Source organism: Schistocerca nitens, unplaced genomic scaffold (assembly GCF_023898315.1).
Source record: "Schistocerca nitens isolate TAMUIC-IGC-003100 unplaced genomic scaffold, iqSchNite1.1 HiC_scaffold_528, whole genome shotgun sequence".
In the NCBI taxonomy this organism is placed as follows: domain Eukaryota; kingdom Metazoa; phylum Arthropoda; class Insecta; order Orthoptera; family Acrididae; genus Schistocerca; species Schistocerca nitens.
In genome coordinates this window covers 4013972-4028724 of record NW_026046061.1, presented here as the reverse complement: position 1 = coordinate 4028724, position 14753 = coordinate 4013972, and positions in this window count along the sequence as shown.

Genomic DNA, 14753 nt, shown 5'->3' with positions numbered 1-14753 from the left:
CTTAAGTACAAGAAGAGTGAATCTTGTAAGAGTTTGTGCTTTGAGCGGCTCCTGGGAGACCAGTATCGGATTCCGATGCACCAGTGCAGGTTTACTATATCTCTTGGACCATCACATTGACGATGAAACACAGAAATCGCATCGGAATTTAACATAAAAGGCACAATGCCGACTTATGTACAAGAAGAGTGAATCTTCTAAGAGTTTGTGGTTCAAGCGGCTCCTGGGAGCCCAGTATTGGATTCCCATGCACCAGGGCAGGTCTACTGTATCCCTTGGACCTTCACATTGACGATGAAACACAGAAATCGCATCGGAATTTAATATGAAAGGCACAATGCTGTCGGAAGTACAAGAAGAGTGAGTCTTCTAACAGTTTGTGCTTTGAGCGGCTCCTGGGAGACCAGTATCAGATTCCGATGCACCAGTGCACGTTTACTGTATCCCTTGGACCTCCACATTGAAGATGAAACACAGAAATCGCATCGGAATTGAATATAAAAGGCACAATACCGACTTAAGTACAAGAAGAGTGAATCTTCTAAGAATTTGTGCTTTGAGCAGCTCCTGGGAGACCAGTATTGGATTCCGATGCACCAGTGCAGGTTTACTGTATCCCTTGGACCTTCACATTGACGATCAAACACAGAAATCGCATCGGAATTGAATATAAAAGGCACAATGCCGACTTAAGTACAAGATGAGTGAGTCTTCCAAGAGTTTGTGATTTGAGCGGCTCCTGGGAGACCAGTATTGGATTCCGATGCACCAGTGCAGGTTTACTGTATCCCTTGGACCTTCACATTGACGATGAAAGACAGAAATCGCATCGGAATTGAATATAAAAAGCACTATGCCGTCTTAAGTCAAGAAGAGTAAGTCTTCTAAGAGTTTGTGCTTTGAGCGGCTCCTGGGAGACCAGTATAGGATTCCGATGCACCAGTGCAGGTTTACTGAATCCCTTGGACCTTCACATTGACAATTAAACGCAGAAATCGCATCCGAATTGAATATAAAAGGCACGATGCCGATTTAAGTACAAGAAGAGTGAATCTTCTAAGAATTTGTGGTTTGAGCGGCTCCTGGGAGACCAGTATTGGATTCCGATGCACCAGTGCAGGTTTCTGTATCCCTTGGACCTTCACATTGACGATGAAACGCAGAAATCGCATCGGAATTGAATATAAAAGGCACGATGCCGATTTAAGTACAAGAAGAGTGAATCTTCTAAGAGTTTGTGATTTGAGCGGCTCCTGGGAGACCATTATTGGATTCCTATGCACCAGTGCAGGTTTACTGTATCCCTTGGAACTTCACATTGACGATGAAACACAGGAATCGCGTCGGAGTTGAATATAAAAGGCACGATGCCGACTTAAGTACAAGAAGAGTGAGTCTTCTAAGAGATTGTGATTTGAGCGGCTCCTGGGAGACCAGTATTGGATTCCGATGCACCAGTGCAGGTTTACTGTATCCCTTGGACCTTCACATTGACGATGAAACACAGAAATCGCATCGGAATTGAATATAAAAGGCACGATGCCGACTTAAGTACAAGAAGAGTGAGTCTTCTAATAGTTTGTGATTTGAGCGCCTACTGGGAGACCAGTATTGGATTCCGATGCACCAGTGCAGGTTTACTGTATCCCTTGGACCTTCACATTGACGATGAAACACAGATATCGCATCGGAATTGAATATAAAAGGCACAATTCCGACTTAAGTACAAGAAGAGTGAATCTTGTAAGAGTTTGTCCCTTGAGCGGCTCCTGGGAGACAAGTATTAGATTCCGATGCACCAGTGCAGGTTTACTGAATCCCTTGGACCATCCCATTGACGATGAATCACAGAAATCGCATCGGAATTGAATATAAAAGGCACAATGCCGACTTACGTACAAGAAGAGTGAGTCTTCTAAGAGTTTGTGCTTTGAGCGGCTCCTGGGAGACCAGTATTGGATTCCGATGCACCAGTGCAGGTTTACTGTATCCCTTGGACCTTCACATTGACGATGAAACACAGAATTCGCATCGGAATTTAACATAAAAGGCACAATGCCGACTTATGTACAAGAAGAGTGAATCTTCTAAGAGTTTGTGGTTCAAGCGGCTCCTGGGAGACCAGTATTGGATTCCGATGCACCAGTGCAGGTTTACTATATCTCTTGGACCTTCACATTGACGATGAAACACAGAAATCGTATCGGAATTTAACATAAAAGGCACAATGCCGACTTATGTACAAGAAGAGTGAATCTTCTAAGAGTTTGTGGTTCAAGCGGCTCCTGGGAGACTAGTATTGGATTCCCATGCACCAGGGCAGGTCTACTGTATCCCTTGGACCTTCACATTGACGATGAAACACAGATAAGGCATCGGAATTTAATATGAAAGGCACAATGCTGTCGGAAGTACAAGAAGAGTGAGTCTTCTAACAGTTTGTGCTTTGAGCGGCTCCTGGGAGACCAGTATCAGATTCCGATGCACCAGTGCACGTTTACTGTATCCCTTGGTCCTCCACATTGACGATGAAACACAGAAATCGCATCGGAATTGAATATAAAAGGCACAATACCGACTTAAGTACAAGAAGAGTGAATCTTCTAAGAATTTGTGCTTTGAGCAGCTCCTGGGATACCAGTATTGGATTCCGATGCACCAGTGCAGGTTTACTGTATCCCTTGGACCTTCACATTGTCGATGAAACACAGAAATCGCATCGGAATTGAATATAAAAGGCACAATGCCGACTTAAGTACAAGATGAGTGAGTCTTCCAAGAGTTTGTGATTTGAGCGGCTCCTGGGAGACCAGTATTGGATTCCGATGCACCAGTGCAGGTTTACTGTATCCCTTGGACCTTCACATTGACGATGAAAGACAGAAATCGCATCGGAATTGAACATAAAAGGCACTATGCCGACTTAAGTCAAGAAGAGTAAGTCTTCTAAGAGTTTATGCTTTGAGCGGCTCCTGGGAGACCAGTATAGGATTCCGATGCACCAGTGCAGGTTTACTGTATCCCTTGGACCTTCACATTGACGATTAAACGCAGAAATCGCATCCGAATTGAATATAAAAGGCACGATGCCGATTTAAGTACAACAAGAGTGAATCCTCTAAGAGTTTGTGCTTTGAGCGGCTCCTGGGAGACAAGTATTGGATTCCGATGCAGGAGTGTAGGTTTAATGTATCCCTTGGACCTCCACATTGACGATGAAACACAGATATCGCATCGGAATTGAATATAAAAGGCACAATACCGACTTAAGTACAAGAAGAGTGAATCTTCTAAGAATTTGTGCTTTGAGCAGCTCCTGGGAGACCAGTATTGGATTCCGATGCACCAGTGCAGGTTTACTGTATCCCTTGGACCTTCACATTGACGATGAAACACAGAAATCGCATCGGAATTGAATATAAAAGGCACAATGCCGACTTAAGTACAAGATGAGTGAGTCTTCCAAGAGTTTGTGATTTGAGCGGCTCCTGGGAGACCAGTATTGGATTCCGATGCAACAGTGCAGGTTTACTGTATCCCTTGGGCCTTCACATTGACGATGAAACACAGAAATCGCATCGGAATTTAATACAAAAGGCACAATGCCGACTTAAGTACAAGAAGAGTGAATCTTCTAAAAGTTTGTGGATTGAGCGGCTCGTCGGAGACCAGTATTGGATTCCGATGCACCAGTGCAGGTTTACTGTATCCCTTGGACCTTCACATTGACGATGAAACACAGAAATCGCATCGGAATTTAACATAAAAGGCACAATGCCGACATAAGTACAACAAGAGTGAATCCTCTAAGAGTTTGTGCTTTGAGCGGCTCCTGGGAGACAAGTTTTGGATTCCGATGCAGGAGTGTAGGTTTACTGTATCCCTTGGACCTTCACATTGACGATGAAACACAGAAATCGCATCGGAATTGAATATAAAAGGCACAATGCCGACTTAAGTACAAGAAGAGTGAATCTTCTAAGAGTTTGTGGTTTGAGCGGCTCCTGGGGGACCAGTATTGGATTCCGATGCACCAGTGCAGGTTTACTGTATCCCTTGGACCTTCACATTGACGATGAAACACAGAAATCGCGTCGGAATTGAATATAAAATGCACAATGCCGACTTTAGTACAAGAAGAGTGAGTCTTCTAAGAGTTTGTGCTTTGAGCGGCTCATGGGAGACCAGTATTGGATTCCGATGCACCAGTGCAGGTTTACTGTATCCCTTGGACCTTCACATTGACGATGAAACACAGAAATCGCATCGGAATTGAATATAAAAGGCACAATTCCGACTTAAGTACAGGAAGAGTGAATCTTCTAAGAGTTTGTGCATTGAGCGGCTCCTGGGAGACCAGTACTGATTTCCGATGCACCAGTGCATGTTTACTGTATCCCTTGGACCTTCACATTGACGATGAAACACAGAAATCGCATCGGAATTGAATATAAAAGGCACAATACCGACTTAAGTACAAGAAGAGTGAATCTTCTAAGAGTTTGTGGTTTGAGCGGCTCCTGGGGGACCAGTATTGGATTCCGATGCACCAGTGCAGGCTTACTGTATCCCTTGGACCTTCACATTGACGATGAAACACAGAAATCGCATCGGAATTGAATATAAAAGGCACAATGCCGACTTAAGTACAAGAAGAGTGAGTCTTCTAAGGGTTTGTGCTTTGAGCGGCTCCTGGGAGACCAGTATTGGATTCCGATGCACCAGTGCAGGTTTACTGTATCCCTTGGACCTTCACATTGACGATGAAACACAGAAATCGCATCGGAATTGAATATAAAAGACACAATGCCGACTTAAGTACAAGAAGAGTAAGTCTTCTAACAGTTTTTTGGTTTGAGCGGCTCCTGGGAGACCAGTATTGGATTCCGATGCACCAGTGCAGGTTTACTGTATCCCTTGGACCTTCACATTGACGATGAAACACAGAAATCGCATCGGAATTGAATATATAAGGCACAATGCCGACTTAAGTACAATAAGAGTGAATCTTCTAAGAGTTTGTGGTTTCAGCGGCTCCTGGGAGACCAGTATTAGATTCCGATGCACCAGTGCAGGTTTACTGTATCCCTTGGACCTTCACATTGACGATGAAACACAGAAATCGCATCGGAATTCAATATAAAAGCACAATGCCCACTTAAGTACAAGAAGAGTGAATCTAGTAAGAGTTTGTGCTTTGAGCGGCTCCTGGGAGACCAGTATTGGATTCCGATGCACCAGTGCAGGTTTACTATATCTCTTGGAGCTTCACATTGACGATGAAACACAGAAATCGCATCCAAACTTAACATAAAAGGCACAATGCCGACTTATGTACAAGAAGAGTGAATCTTCTAAGAGTTTGTGGTTTGAGCGGATCCTGGGAGACCAGAGTTGGATTCCCAAGCACCAGGGCAGGTCTACTGTATCCCTTGGACCTTCAGAGTGACGATGAAACACAGAAATCGCATCGGAATTTAATATGAAAGGCACAATGCTGTCGTAAGTACAAGAAGAGTGAGTCTTCTAACAGTTTGTGCTTTGAGCGGCTCCTGGGAGACCAGTATCAGATTCCGATGCACCAGTGCACGTTTACTGTATCCCTTGGACCTCCACATTGACGATGAAACACAGAAATCGCATCGGAATTGAATATAAAAGGCACAATACCGACTTAAGTACAAGAAGAGTGAATCTTCTAAGAGCTTGAGGTTTCAGCGGCTCCTGGGAGACCAGTATTAGATTCCGATGCACCAGTGCAGGTTTACTGTATCCCTTGGACCTTCACATTGACGATGAAACACAGAAATCGCATCGGAATTGAATATAAAAGGCACAATGCCCGCTTAAGTACAAGAAGAGTGAATCTTGTAAGAGTTTGTGCTTTGAGCGGCTCCTGGGAGACCAGTATTGGATTCCGATGCACCAGTGCAGGTTTACTATATCTCTTGGACCTTCACATTGACGATGAAACACAGAAATCGCATCGGAATTTAACATAAAAGGCACAATGCCGACTTATGTACAAGAAGAGTGAATCTTCTAAGAGTTTGTGGTTCAAGCGGCTCCTGGGAGACCAGTATTGGATTCCCATGCACCAGGGCAGGTCTACTGTATCCCTTGGACCTTCACATTGACGATGAAACACAGAAATCGCATCGGAATTTAATATGAAAGGCACAATGCTGTCGGAAGTACAAGAAGAGTGAGTCTTCTAACAGTTTGTGCTTTGAGCGGCTCCTGGGAGACCAGTATCAGATTCCGATGCACCAGTGCACGTTTACTGTATCCCTTGGACCTCCACATTGACGATGAAACACAGAAATCGCATCGGAATTGAATATAAAAGGCACAATACCGACTTAAGTACAAGAAGAGTGAATCTTCTAAGAATTTGTGCTTTGAGCAGCTCCTGGGAGACCAGTATTGGATTCCGATGCACCAGTGCAGGGTTACTGTATCCCTTGGACCTTCACATTGACGATGAAACACAGAAATCGCATCGGAATTGAATATAAAAGGCACAATGCCGACTTAAGTACAAGATGAGTGAGTCTTCCAAGAGTTTGTGATTTGAGCGGCTCCTGGGAGACCAGTATTGGATTCCGATGCACCAGTGCAGGTTTACTGTATCCCTTGGACCTTCACATTGACGATGAAAGACAGAAATCGCATCGGAATTGAACATAAAAGGCACTATGCCGACTTAAGTCAAGAAGAGTAAGTCTTCTAAGAGTTTATGCTTTGAGCGGCTCCTGGGAGACCAGTATAGGATTCCGATGCACCAGTGCAGGTTTACTGTATCCCTTGGACCTTCACATTGACGATTAAACGCAGAAATCGCATCCGAATTGAATATAAAAGGCACGATGCCGATTTAAGTACAACAAGAGTGAATCCTCTAAGAGTTTGTGCTTTGAGCGGCTCCTGGGAGACAAGTATTGGATTCCGATGCAGGAGTGTAGGTTTACTGTATCCCTTGGACCTCCACATTGACGATGAAACACAGAAATCGCATCGGAATTGAATATAAAAGGCACAATACCGACTTAAGTACAAGAAGAGTGAATCTTCTAAGAATTTGTGCTTTGAGCAGCTCCTGGGAGACCAGTATTGGATTCCGATGCACCAGTGCAGGTTTACTGTATCCCTTGGACCTTCACATTGACGATGAAACACAGAAATCGCATCGGAATTGAATATAAAAGGCACAATGCCGACTTAAGTACAAGATGAGTGAGTCTTCCAAGAGTTTGTGATTTGAGCGGCTCCTGGGAGACCAGTATTGGATTCCGATGCAACAGTGCAGGTTTACTGTATCCCTTGGGCCTTCACATTGACGATGAAACACAGAAATCGCATCGGAATTTAATACAAAAGGCACAATGCCGACTTAAGTACAAGAAGAGTGAATCTTCTAAGAGTTTGTGGATTGAGCGGCTCGTCGGAGACCAGTATTGGATTCCGATGCACCAGTGCAGGTTTACTGTATCCCTTGGACCTTCACATTGACGATGAAACACAGAAATCGCATCGGAATTTAACATAAAAGGCACAATGCCGACATAAGTACAACAAGAGTGAATCCTCTAAGAGTTTGTGCTTTGAGCGGCTCCTGGGAGACAAGTTTTGGATTCCGATGCAGGAGTGTAGGTTTACTGTATCCCTTGGACCTTCACATTGACGATGAAACACAGAAATCGCATCGGAATTGAATATAAAAGGCACAATGCCGACTTAAGTACAAGAAGAGTGAATCTTCTAAGAGTTTGTGGTTTGAGCGGCTCCTGGGAGACCAGTATTGGATTCCGATGCACCAGTGCAGGTTTACTGTATCCCTTGGACCTTCACATTGACGATGAAACACAGAAATCGCGTCGGAATTGAATATAAAATGCACAATGCCGACTTTAGTACAAGAAGAGTGAGTCTTCTAAGAGTTTGTGCTTTGAGCGGCTCATGGGAGACGAGTATTGGATTCCGATGCACCAGTGCAGGTTTACTGTATCCCTTGGACCTTCACATTGACGATGAAACACAGAAATCGCATCGGAATTGAATATAAAAGGCACAATTCCGACTTAAGTACAGGAAGAGTGAATCTTCTAAGAGTTTGTGCATTGAGCGGCACCTGGGAGACCAGTACTGATTTCCGATGCACCAGTGCATGTTTACTGTATCCCTTGGACCTTCACATTGACGATGAAACACAGAAATCACATCGGAATTGAATATAAAAGGCACAATACCGACTTAAGTACAAGAAGAGTGAATCTTCTAAGAGTTTGTGGTTTGAGCGGCTCCTGGGGGACCAGTATTGGATTCCGATGCACCAGTGCAGGCTTACTGTATCCCTTGGACCTTCACATTGACGATGAAACACAGAAATCGCATCGGAATTGAATATAAAAGGCACAATGCCGACTTAAGTACAACAAGAGTGAATCCTCTAAGAGTTTGTGCTTTGAGCGGCTCCTGGGAGACAAGTATTGGATTCCGATGCAGGAGTGTAGGTTTACTGTATCCCTTGGACCTCCACATTGACGATGAAACACAGAAATCGCATCGGAATTGAATATAAAAGGCACAATACCGACTTAAGTACAAGAAGAGTGAATCTTCTAAGAATTTGTGCTTTGAGCAGCTCCTGGGAGACCAGTATTGGATTCCGATGCACCAGTGCAGGTTTACTGTATCCCTTGGACCTTCACATTGACGATGAAACACAGAAATCGCATCGGAATTGAATATAAAAGGCACAATGCCGACTTAAGTACAAGATGAGTGAGTCTTCCAAGAGTTTGTGATTTGAGCGGCTCCTGGGAGACCAGTATTGGATTCCGATGCAACAGTGCAGGTTTACTGTATCCCTTGGGCCTTCACATTGACGATGAAACACAGAAATCGCATCGGAATTTAATACAAAAGGCACAATGCCGACTTAAGTACAAGAAGAGTGAATCTTCTAAGAGTTTGTGGATTGAGCGGCTCGTCGGAGACCAGTATTGGATTCCGATGCACCAGTGCAGGTTTACTGTATCCCTTGGACCTTCACATTGACGATGAAACACAGAAATCGCATCGGAATTTAACATAAAAGGCACAATGCCGACATAAGTACAACAAGAGTGAATCCTCTAAGAGTTTGTGCTTTGAGCGGCTCCTGGGAGACAAGTTTTGGATTCCGATGCAGGAGTGTAGGTTTACTGTATCCCTTGGACCTTCACATTGACGATGAAACACAGAAATCGCATCGGAATTGAATATAAAAGGCACAATGCCGACTTAAGTACAAGAAGAGTGAATCTTCTAAGAGTTTGTGGTTTGAGCGGCTCCTGGGAGACCAGTATTGGATTCCGATGCACCAGTGCAGGTTTACTGTATCCCTTGGACCTTCACATTGACGATGAAACACAGAAATCGCGTCGGAATTGAATATAAAATGCACAATGCCGACTTTAGTACAAGAAGAGTGAGTCTTCTAAGAGTTTGTGCTTTGAGCGGCTCATGGGAGACGAGTATTGGATTCCGATGCACCAGTGCAGGTTTACTGTATCCCTTGGACCTTCACATTGACGATGAAACACAGAAATCGCATCGGAATTGAATATAAAAGGCACAATTCCGACTTAAGTACAGGAAGAGTGAATCTTCTAAGAGTTTGTGCATTGAGCGGCACCTGGGAGACCAGTACTGATTTCCGATGCACCAGTGCATGTTTACTGTATCCCTTGGACCTTCACATTGACGATGAAACACAGAAATCACATCGGAATTGAATATAAAAGGCACAATACCGACTTAAGTACAAGAAGAGTGAATCTTCTAAGAGTTTGTGGTTTGAGCGGCTCCTGGGGGACCAGTATTGGATTCCGATGCACCAGTGCAGGCTTACTGTATCCCTTGGACCTTCACATTGACGATGAAACACAGAAATCGCATCGGAATTGAATATAAAAGGCACAATGCCGACTTAAGTACAAGAAGAGTGAGTCTTCTAAGAGTTTGTGCTTTGAGCGGCTCCTGGGAGACCAGTATTGGATTCCGATGCACCAGTGCAGGTTTACTGTATCCCTTGGACCTTCACATTGACGATGAAACACAGATATCGCATCGGAATTGAATATAAAAGACACAATGCCGACTTAAGTACAAGAAGAGTAAGTCTTCTAACAGTTTTTTGGTTTGAGCGGCTCCTGGGAGACCAGTATTGGATTCCGATGCACCAGTGCAGGTTTACTGTATCCCTTGGACCTTCACATTGACGATGAAACACAGAAATCGCATCGGAATTGAATATATAAGGCACAATGCCGACTTAAGTATAATAAGAGTGAATCTCCTAAGAGTTTGTGGTTTCAGCGGCTCCTGGGAGACCAGTATTAGATTCCGATGCACCAGTGCAGGTTTACTGTATCCCTTGGACCTTCACATTGACGATGAAACACAGAAATCGCATCGGAATTCAATATAAAAGCACAATGCCCACTTAAGTACAAGAAGAGTGAATCTTGTAAGAGTTTGTGCTTTGAGCGGCTCCTGGGAGACCAGTATTGGATTCCGATGCACCAGTGCAGGTTTACTATATCTCTTGGAGCTTCACATTGACAATGAAACACAGAAATCGCATCGGAACTTAACATAAAAGGCACAATGCCGACTTATGTACAAGAAGAGTGAATCTTCTAAGAGTTTGTGGTTTGAGCGGATCCTGGGAGACCAGAGTTGGATTCCCAAGCACCAGGGCAGGTCTACTGTATCCCTTGGACCTTCAGATTGACGATGAAACACAGAAATCGCATCGGAATTTAATATGAAAGGCACAATGCTGTCGTAAGTACAAGAAGAGTGAGTCTTCTAACAGTTTGTGCTTTGAGCGGCTCCTGGGAGACCAGTATCAGATTCCGATGCACCAGTGCACGTTTACTGTATCCCTTGGACCTCCACATTGACGATGAAACACAGAAATCGCATCGGAATTGAATATAAAAGGCACAATACCGACTTAAGTACAAGAAGAGTGAATCTTCTAAGAGTTTGAGGTTTCAGCGGCTCCTGGGAGACCAGTATTAGATTCCGATGCACCAGTGCAGGTTTACTGTATCCCTTGGACCTTCACATTGACGATGAAACATAGAAATCGTATCGGAATTGAATATAAAAGGCACAATGCCAGCTTAAGTACAAGAAGAGTGAATCTTGTAAGAGTTTGTGCTTTGAGCGGCTCCTGGGAGACCAGTATTGGATTCCGATGCACCAGTGCAGGTTTACTATATCTCTTGGACCTTCACATTGACGATGAAACACAGAAATTGCATCGGAATTTAACATAAAAGGCACAATGCCGACTTATGTACAAGAAGAGTGAATCTTCTAAGAGTTTGTGGTTCAAGCGGCTCCTGGGAGACCAGTATTGGATTCCCATGCACCAGGGCAGGTCTACTGTATCCCTTGGACCTTCACATTGACGATGGAACACAGAAATCGCATCGGAATTTAATATGAAAGGCACAATGCTGTCGGAAGTACAAGAAGAGTGAGTCTTCTAACAGTTTGTGCTTTGAGCGGCTCCTGGGAGACCAGTATCAGATTCCGATGCACCAGTGCACGTTTACTGTATCCCTTGGACTTCCACATTGACGATGAAACACAGAAATCGCATCGGAATTGAATATAAAAGGCACAATACCGACTTAAGTACAAGAAGAGTGAATCTTCTAAGAGCTTGAGGTTTCAGCGGCTCCTGGGAGACCAGTATTAGATTCCGATGCACCAGTGCAGGTTTACTGTATCCCTTGGACCTTCACATTGACGATGAAACACAGAAATCGCATCGGAATTGAATATAAAAGGCACAATGCCCGCTTAAGTACAAGAAGAGTGAATCTTGTAAGAGTTTGTGCTTTGAGCGGCTCCTGGGAGACCAGTATTGGATTCCGATGCACCAGTGCAGGTTTACTATATCTCTTGGAACTTCACATTGACGATGAAACACAGAAATCGCATCGGAATTTAACATAAAAGGCACAATGCCGACTTATGTACAAGAAGAGTGAATCTTCTAAGAGTTTGTGGTTCAAGCGGCTCCTGGGAGACCAGTATTGGATTCCCATGCACCAGGGCAGGTCTACTGTATCCCTTGGACCTTCACATTGACGATGAAACACAGAAATCGCATCGGAATTTAATATGAAAGGCACAATGCTGTCGGAAGTACAAGAAGAGTGAGTCTTCTAACAGTTTGTGCTTTGAGCGGCTCCTGGGAGACCAGTATCAGATTCCGATGCACCAGTGCACGTTTACTGTATCCCTTGGACCTCCACATTGACGATGAAACACAGAAATCGCATCGGAATTGAATATAAAAGGCACAATACCGACTTAAGTACAAGAAGAGTGAATCTTCTAAGAATTTGTGCTTTGAGCAGCTCCTGGGAGACCAGTATTGGATTCCGATGCACCAGTGCAGGTTTACTGTATCCCTTGGACCTTCACATTGACGATGAAACACAGAAATCGCATCGGAATTGAATATAAAAGGCACAATGCCGACTTAAGTACAAGATGAGTGAGTCTTCCAAGAGTTTGTGATTTGAGCGGCTCCTGGGAGACCAGTATTGGATTCCGATGCACCAGTGCAGGTTTACTGTATCCCTTGGACCTTCACATTGACGATGAAAGACAGAAATCGCATCGGAATTGAACATAAAAGGCACTATGCCGACTTAAGTCAAGAAGAGTAAGTCTTCTAAGAGTTTATGCTTTGAGCGGCTCCTGGGAGACCAGTATAGGTTTCCGATGCACCAGTGCAGGTTTACTGTATCCCTTGGACCTTCACATTGACGATTAAACGCAGAAATCGCATCCGAATTGAATATAAAAGGCACGATGCCGATTTAAGTACAACAAGAGTGAATCCTCTAAGAGTTTGTGCTTTGAGCGGCTCCTGGGAGACAAGTATTGGATTCCGATGCAGGAGTGTAGGTTTACTGTATCCCTTGGACCTCCACATTGACGATGAAACACAGAAATCGCATCGGAATTGAATATAAAAGGCACAATACCGACTTAAGTACAAGAGGAGTGAATCTTCTAAGAATTTGTGCTTTGAGCGGCTCCTGGGAGACCAGTATTGGATTCCGATGCACCAGTGCAGGTTTACTGTATCCCTTGGACCTTCACATTGACGATGAAACACAGAAATCGCATCGGAATTGAATATAAAAGGCACAATGCCGACTTAAGTACAAGATGAGTGAGTCTTCCAAGAGTTTGTGATTTGAGCGGCTCCTGGGAGACCAGTATTGGATTCCGATGCAACAGTGCAGGTTTACTGTATCCCTTGGGCCTTCACATTGACGATGAAACACAGAAATCGCATCGGAATTTAATACAAAAGGCACAATGCCGACTTAAGTACAAGAAGAGTGAATCTTCTAAAAGTTTGTGGATTGAGCGGCTCGTCGGAGACCAGTATTGGATTCCGATGCACCAGTGCAGGTTTACTGTATCCCTTGGACCTTCACATTGACGATGAAACACAGAAATCGCATCGGAATTTAACATAAAAGGCACAATGCCGACATAAGTACAACAAGAGTGAATCCTCTAAGAGTTTGTGCTTTGAGCGGCTCCTGGGAGACAAGTTTTGGATTCCGATGCAGGAGTGTAGGTTTACTGTATCCCTTGGACCTTCACATTGACGATGAAACACAGAAATCGCATCGGAATTGAATATAAAAGGCACAATGCCGACTTAAGTACAAGAAGAGTGAATCTTCTAAGAGTTTGTGGTTTGAGCGGCTCCTGGGGGACCAGTATTGGATTCCGATGCACCAGTGCAGGTTTACTGTATCCCTTGGACCTTCACATTGACGATGAAACACAGAAATCGCGTCGGAATTGAATATAAAATGCACAATGCCGACTTTAGTACAAGAAGAGTGAGTCTTCTAAGAGTTTGTGCTTTGAGCGGCTCATGGGAGACCAGTATTGGATTCCGATGCACCAGTGCAGGTTTACTGTATCCCTTGGACCTTCACATTGACGATGAAACACAGAAATCGCATCGGAATTGAATATAAAAGGCACAATTCCGACTTAAGTACAGGAAGAGTGAATCTTCTAAGAGTTTGTGCATTGAGCGGCTCCTGGGAGACCAGTACTGATTTCCGATGCACCAGTGCATGTTTACTGTATCCCTTGGACCTTCACATTGACGATGAAACACAGAAATCGCATCGGAATTGAATATAAAAGGCACAATACCGACTTAAGTACAAGAAGAGTGAATCTTCTAAGAGTTTGTGGTTTGAGCGGCTCCTGGGGGACCAGTATTGGATTCCGATGCACCAGTGCAGGCTTACTGTATCCCTTGGACCTTCACATTGACGATGAAACACAGAAATCGCATCGGAATTGAATATAAAAGGCACAATGCCGACTTAAGTACAAGAAGAGTGAGTCTTCTAAGGGTTTGTGCTTTGAGCGGCTCCTGGGAGACCAGTATTGGATTCCGATGCACCAGTGCAGGTTTACTGTATCCCTTGGACCTTCACATTGACGATGAAACACAGAAATCGCATCGGAATTGAATATAAAAGACACAATGCCGACTTAAGTACAAGAAGAGTAAGTCTTCTAACAGTTTTTTGGTTTGAGCGGCTCCTGGGAGACCAGTATTGGATTCCGATGCACCAGTGCAGGTTTACTGTATCCCTTGGACCTTCACATTGACGATGAAACACAGAAAT